The 7,957-nt window shown below is 35.7% G+C and overlaps 1 long non-coding RNA gene across 8 annotated transcripts; it reads left to right on the plus strand.

Moving 5' to 3' along the window:
• Positions 1-1,004: 1,004 nt before the first annotated feature.
• LOC145037393 (uncharacterized) lies at positions 1,005-5,436 on the plus strand. 8 transcript variants are annotated; one of them, XR_013678810.1, is made up of 8 exons: positions 1,005-1,413; positions 1,480-2,672; positions 3,074-3,594; positions 3,667-3,943; positions 4,402-4,516; positions 4,606-4,620; positions 4,748-4,828; positions 5,168-5,436. It is a non-coding gene; the product is annotated as an uncharacterized LOC145037393 (long non-coding RNA). The 8 variants fall into 8 exon arrangements; XR_013678809.1 differs by having other exon boundaries at positions 1,020-2,224; positions 2,296-2,672; XR_013678813.1 differs by having other exon boundaries at positions 1,025-2,224; positions 2,563-2,672.
• The last annotated feature ends 2,521 nt before the right edge of the window (positions 5,437-7,957 follow it).

Raw genomic sequence — 7,957 nt, forward strand, 5'->3', positions numbered from 1 at the left:
CGAAGTTTAGTTTAAGTGGGGGAGAGTTGTAACAATGTTAGATGCCATTTTATGCATCTTATTAGGTATTTTTCATTATCATTTTAGCATAATATTTTGTACATTTTCATGTCATTTAGATAAATAATGTTCAACTCATGTATTTCATCAGAATTCCCGTACTACTCATGTTTTATGTTGATTTCAGATAGTTCGAATGGAGCAGTGCTTTGGGTGCAGTTCGATGCTTGTTTGGAGCTTAAAATGGAGCTTGGAACTTCTCGAGTATGTTGAGAAATGTTTGGTAGATGCTTTGGTCAAGAAACATTCGATTGAATTGATCACACGAAGATAGAATATATGTCACACCCCAAAACCGAGAACGGCGGAAACATTCTGGGGCGGAGGACGTCATGTAAAGTATCACAACACAGTAAATGTAAATAAGCAAACAGCATCATCCATTGCATTAAATATATAATTTTAATACAAGCGTGTTCTGAACAGTTTTAGACACCAAAAATATAATGTGAATCAAAATAATATGAGGAGTCTTGAATGTGCTCCATCTTCTCACACTACTAGAAAAATAGCCTTTTATGACGCGCAATCTACGACACTCAGTGATTTATGTTACGCAAAAGGGAGTGACCTTAAAATGGTATCGTCTCTTAAAAACATTTAAGCATTTAGGTCACGCATTATTGGGTTCCCTTAGATTATGTCTTAATGAAAAATATCAAAAACACAAAGGGCACATGTGTGTCATCTAAGGATGTCGCTTTATAAATTTTAGTGGAAGTGCGCGGTCCATCCTTTTTAACAGCAGGGGGAAATGAAATCCTAAAAAATTAAAAACCTTGCATTTCATCCATCTTTTAGGGATTCCATGTAAACCCTAGACCTCATTTGAAGGTTTCGTTCTTAGTCAAGTTGTATCTGTTCGGGAAGGAATAACGAATTCATCCACTCCACCAGCTGACAAGCTTCACTCTTTGCTTCTCCTTTTCTCTATAAACCCTAGACCTCATTATGCGGCTGCAACTCTTCCTCCCTTACCTATTTTTGGAGCTTGGCAGGCATATAGTGGTCAACGATGTCAACTATCCTCTTTTATCCACCATTTTCTCCCTCTGAGACGTTAAAGACACGTCATCCTAAAATTGGAAGAACTAGGGCTTTTGTTCTCTAGATCTCACAAGAAACAAGTTTGCCTCGTCCCCACCCTCACCCATCCAAATTCCTTCTTCTTCAAATGATTATATGTTCTTACCTCTCAACCATACCTGAATCAATATATCTGTCTCTCTTGTGTCTATTCTCCCAATATCTCTCGCGCTTTCCTATTTACAGCCAAAGTTTGAGAGTGAAAAGAAAAAAGAAGAAAGAAAACATGTGCCTATTATTCCTCTTTCTCCCTCTTTTCTTCCTCTGGTTCGATCAAAGCCCTTCTTCTCCCTTCTTCTTCTTCTTCTTCTTCTTATTTTTTTCGATTTCTAGGTGAGGTTGCGTTCGAAGGTTGTCAAGGGGTTATGAGGAGAAGGGAGAAGAAGGGTTGTGATCTCTTCTTATGAAAGCGAAAATGAATCTACCACGAGGCGGCACAAAAGCAACTAGACTCATCCACATCGGCGGAGAAGGGAAAAGAGGAGTTCTAAAAGAGAGAAAAAGAAGAGGAAAGAGAGGCGAAAGATAAAGAAAAAAGATTAAGTGATAAAGATAGAAGGAAAATGAGCAGGTGCTGGAGATCAAATTGAGAGGTAAAAGGAGGGGTTCAGATTCAGAAGACTTCATCGTTTTAATTTCATCTTCATTGAGTACAAGTCGGCATCGATTGGGTCATACAAACTGACGTGGCAACTCATTCCTTAATCTCAATGCGTCATCACACCCCTAAATCTCGATTTTACAGACACCTGTCTTTGAGTTTTTTGTCATTCCTTTTCTCCTCCTTTTTGAATCCCTTTCTATTGCGTTACAGCAGAAACACATTTTCAATTCTGAAAAAACCCCTAAATATGACCTAGTCAGCATGTTTAAAACGATGATTCTGATGATACCATCTACTGAGGAAGAAAAAAGGAAAAATGATGAGGCATTGTAACATCATCATTGACCACCATCCACATATTCTCCCTAAGTCGAAACCCTAAATATTGTGGTGGTAGGTTTGACAGTGGAAAAGATGGATACATCAAAGTTCTTGTTAATGGGTTTAATGAGAAATCCAGTATGCCCATGAGAGGTTCCCCATACCACTGTTTCCTTCGGTTTTCTATCTTTCTTATATATATAATTTTCTTTTTGAAATTGTAGGTTTTGTTTGTTGTATGTTGAAATCGCCCCCACTTTTGATGTTTTCTCTTTTCTAAATATGGCCGAAGGGGATGGGGCTCAAATTCTATTGAAAGCTCGATTTCCATGGGATTTATGGAGTATAAACTCTCATACAAGTTCTCGTATACTGCACACCAAAAGAAACGGATATACATATGCTTTTTGTTTCTCTACCCCATTCTATAAAGTTTTCTATATTTTATTTAAATTTACTATTCACCAAGAATTCCAAATGTGATTTTTTAGGGAGGGGGTTTGAACGTGTGATGATATTAGGGATTACAAAGAACATGATATAAGGGATTTGGTAGCTGCTCAATGTCTTGGATATCTATGATTTTATACCTCACTCACAGGTATCCATCTTAAAACTCATTAAATTTATAACTTTGTTTGGACAATGTTCTTTTCTATGATACAGTTGGACTCATATTGCAGGTTCATCATAATAATTGCCTTTATTAAATATTATATCTCATCCAAAGTTTGAAGTTTTCTTGACAAGAACTAAGTTAGATATATAGGTTCAGTTGAGTCTAGAGAGTTTGTTCCACGAGAGTCCATTTATTTCTCAATTTTTTGGGCACCACTACATTTGGTGATTAAAGTAATACAATATGTTTTACTTTTCCTGTATTTTCTATGAGATCGAAATAGCTAATGTGCATATATAAGGAAGTCGTTGTAATGTTTTTATGCTCATTATTGCTTTAAATTAAGAAACACACTTATCATGATATCTTATGTTGTTGACCAGTGTGGAGTTATTAATTCTAAGGACAAGTATGGGACTCCAGTTAATGAAGGTCCACCATTCATTTTTGGTCAGCGAGTGTTGCATCTTTAGAAATGGTGAATATGTGAAAGGAGGCTTAGGTCAGTTAGAGCAATGGTGAACTTTAGATCACAACAGAGGTAAATGTTGAAGTTTTTTTTTTCTTATTATAATGTCTTATGATAAGTTTTTTCTTAATTACAGGTTTCATGAGTGTAGTACACTGATAAAATGTTAGGGTTATTTTTATTGTTAATGTAGCAGTGTGATAGTATGATTATGTAGTTCCAGGTATAGAGATGAATACAGGGGCTACAGGAGGAGAAGTTCCAGCAGAAGCAGGGACATATATTATGGAAAGGACGAAGACAGTAGGAGTAGGAGCCCTGATTATCATAAAAGAAAAAGAAGTGAATGCCCTTATCATTGATATCTTCAAAAACAATTATTTGTCTACTATGTATTTACAATAAGTTATGTTGCATATAAGGAAACAAATCAAGGTAACTGAAGGGAGTTTATACTAAATTAACAAATTGATAATTGATCTAAAATATTTCAATTTTGCTATACAGGTGTGAAACCTACTTTTAACTGGATGCCTCGTTTGTGGTCCCCTCTTTCTGACTTTCTACTTCCTAAACACGGTTGAAATCGCATTCACAACCACAACTGCACTACCCTTTGGTACAATTGTTGTGATTGTTTTGATATAGATTTTGGTGACATCACCGTTACTGGTTCTCGGGGGTATTGCTGGAAAAAACACCAAAGCGGAATTCCAAGCTCCTGTTCACACCACAAATGAAATGAGCTGATTCCAGAAGCCCTTTGCACCATTTTGATTCCGATGTAATGACCAAAATTGAATCCGTAGTTTGGTGAAAGTGATCCATTCATTATATTCAAACTTTTACCTCTTCATAAAAGTGTAAAATTGTCATACTTGAGGAAACAGAGTTAGTAAAGAGTCAAACCGAGAATAAATTACGATTTTACCCCTATTAAAAAAACAAAATTTCTTGATATTCATCAATCTCAACGTTGGAGCAGTTGAGAGGTAAAATGAATAAGAGCAAATAAGTAAAATGTTAGTGTGTTAATGAGTTTTAGTTAGCCCATGATGAGAATGAAAAAAATAGTTTTTTTAGTTAGCCCATGATGAGAATGAAAAAAACAAAAATTCTCTAATCTATCTGCCTTTTTGTTGTAGGATGGATATAATTATATATATTGAATATGGAACGTTTTGTGTTTTGTGTTGTAAACACTTAAATATGTTATTTGTTCTGTTGTGTGTGCTGTTACAGGACACAGAAGAAGAAGATACACTTAAAGTTAAGATCCATTTTGAAGTGATGTTGTTTCGTATCTATATCATGTATTTTACTACATGTAATAACCAAAAGTCAAGGGTTATTTTAGGTATTTTCGTAGAATTATTTTTTGTACCAACAGAATCCATAAAAAAACATTACAACTTTGAATCTCAACTTTCACTTTATTTCTTGTAGCTGACAAAAACAAAGGTAAACTACATAATCTGAATCTAAATTGATTGGGATCATGTGCATTACCTTGCATGCATCATGTGAATCACAATTACGAATGGAGTGGAACTGACTCATGTGAATCTGAATGATGGAATCTATACAGGTCTTGCCTTCCCTCAACAAAAGCTTATGTCTCTTCAATACCATCCGGAAGCTTCTCCTGGACCCCACAATTCATACCTTGGTAATATTCAATGCCTTTCTTCCTTATCATTCGCAAGTTGAAACAACTTTTACAAATTAAGACCTTGCACAATAACAAGTAAAAATAATTCCATATCATTGTACTTGTATTGCTTTGTGTATTATAGCATCCTAATTTCATTTTTTCCTATCACAAGGTTGTACTTAAAATACCCTATTATAACAATGTCATTCATATACTAAGGGAAAAAACTAGAAGTACAATGGCATAATAAAAAAAATGAAAGTAGTGATCAACAATTACTGTGAAACTTCTAGTGTTTAGATTTCTTACTGGTTGTGAACATTTGTTTCTTCCCTTTCTACCCTTCACTTGCAGGTTGATGATTTGTCAAGATTGTTAAGACTATTTTCCAAAAATACCGCATGGATTGGATCCTGTCTCTAGTATGTTTAAAATGGTTTGTGATTTAGAAGCTTTCGAGGAAACAAGACTCAAGCAAAAGTAAACACACAGAGAGTTGTTGGCACATAGTAAGCTAGATAATGCAATTGTATATAAATGAGTTCATTTTTTTTATAACATTTACTCACTACTAGAATAGTTATTTGTATTTGACATATTAATGAAATGAATTATCTTTGTTATTTATGGTATTTTATTTTGTATTATGATATTTTTAATGTATTATGTAATTTGAAAATTAGTAAATCTATAAATAATATTTTTTTTAAACATTTAAAGTTATGATACGCAAAAATGTGTGTCATCTTCATTTATGACAAGGCCTTTCTTGACAGTGACTTTCTTGATACGCATTGCATGTCATTAACACGTGCGTCGTAAGGTTACGACACGTGAATGCATATCCTGTTCCTTTATGATAGGGCCGTCCTTGATACGCATTGCGTGTCGTAAACGCGCGTCGTAAATGAGCATCGTAAATGCGCGTCGTCTTTCTTTATGACAGGCCTTCCTTGACGCGCATTCGCGCGTCGTCTGAGCCTTTTACGATGCGCAATGAGCGTCGTAAAAGGCTGTTTTTCTAGTAGTGTCAAAAGCTGGCATCGGTACCTCTCTACTGATGACCTGAGAATACAAGTTATTTTGACAGAGTTTATCAGCATTAAGCTGGTGAGTTCATAAGTATTTTAGTGTCGATGTTTGTTATTAAAAACGTTTGAACCTGTCACAAGTATAAGTTGTAACATGTATGTAAGTGTTCGTAAAAGTTTGAATCTCTCAGAAAAACCTATATTTTCTATTAAAGTAGCCTTCTACCAAGGCTTAACTGTTTTGTATGCTCGTTTGATGTAAAAGTGTGTAATTTCCCAAGGGTAACTATCTTTTAACAAAATATAGTTTGTACATTAAAGTTTAAGTGAGATTATCACTAAAATGTAATGGGTAAGTCATTGTAGTACTGTAAATTTGTATTATAGGAACTACTGCTATACTAACTACGTTAAATCGGATTTATATTAAGGTGTAATGTTATCATTACACTATACTATCGACTGATAACAACGACATAGAGAATGGTCGTAATAACGGAATGACGTTTGGCACCCGCAGACCTACAGGTCCGGCTGTAGCTAGCAGCAAGGTGTAGGATTGTCAATCCAGTATAGATCTATACGCAAACTCAATGCTCTCCCTCCAAGAGAAATCTGGCTACAACTCGGGCCATGACATTTAAGGCATGCTCTGATATAGTGGATCACAATTGTTAATGTATTAATGTAAGGGTAATATTTCTTGTTCTAGTATAGTTGTATATGTAATGTTCTAGAAAGTATTGACTCATGAATGAACTGACTCATTGTATGATATCGTGTTCTAGTAACGGTTCTAGTATCTTCCTAAACTACCCATATGGTAGTTTACTAGCAGTCTAACTGGTACGTATGGTCATGGATGTATACCCTTACTAACTAAGGGCATGGGATGAACTGGAAAGACCTTTTATGACTATATATGTACACATGATATATAACTAATATTTAAACGACTTTCGGACGAATACCCAATATCCCACCAGACCACATCTCAAGGCACGAAAAAAGAAATAGGGTGGATAGCCTTCCTAAGTCTTTTAAACATTTCTTATATAACTATACATATAGAGGCATGCAATTTATAATATAAAAGCATAAATTAATTTTGTAAGACATTTGAAACATAAATATTATTTTAAGAAAAGATCGACTTGATGTCGATCTATAAAACAATTTGAAGGCATAAGTATGATAAAACAGTTTTGAGTATAAGGAAACATTTGATTGAAACAGAGTTGTGAATAAGATTGAAAGGTAATGTACCGGGTAAGATGAACAGTGTAATAAGTAGTTTAAAACATATAAAATGTTTATAAAAATCATTTGAAGGAAACTATTTGGTAAGACGGCTAATGAGTAGCCAAATCTTTTGAATGTTGTATATTAATCACATGTGATTGATGTAATAACTAGCGTAATTCTACTTATTAATCGCATGCGATTGATATAATCCTAGCATGATTCTACTTGTATTCCCCCCCATGAAACATTTAAAAGTAGTTTAAAACATTAGTTAAGGGGTATGAAGTCACTTGAAAGTTTGAAGATAGCGAGATGGAAAACCGGGCAGAGTTTCGTCTCGGGAAACAGATTTTTCTCGGGATTCTCGGGAATCTCGGGAGTAAAATCGACTCTCGGGACTTGAGTAAAAATGACCAGGGCTTCGGGTTTGAACGGGCACGGAAAACGAGGGAAAACACAAGGGAAATGTGAAGAAATGAGCAAGTTTTTCGGAAACCCTCGCTCCCTTTTATAGGGGTGCTGAACCGCCTCCGTACGCGGGGCGTACGGGCGTACGCAGTGCGTACCCGTGCATCATCGCTTACGTACTTCGGACGGGACGGGTCGGATGGGGCGGGTCGGATGAGACGGGTCTGTAGCTTCGCATAGGGCGACGTGGACGATCCAAGGCCTTTGCCTTGAGTACACGGGGCGTACGAGGGTACGCGGCGCGTACTTCGGCCCTAGGCTGACTCCTTCGGATAATACCAACTTTTTAATAAAAATTATATATAAATTAATTATCAAACTTCAAAAATTCATATCTCCTTCATACGAACTCCGTTTTCGACGTTCTTTATATCCCCGCGAAGGTAAGACTACGATCTAC

This window comes from Lactuca saligna, chromosome 3, assembly GCF_052625555.1.
Source record: "Lactuca saligna cultivar CGN05327 chromosome 3, ASM5262555v1, whole genome shotgun sequence".
In the NCBI taxonomy this organism is placed as follows: domain Eukaryota; kingdom Viridiplantae; phylum Streptophyta; class Magnoliopsida; order Asterales; family Asteraceae; genus Lactuca; species Lactuca saligna.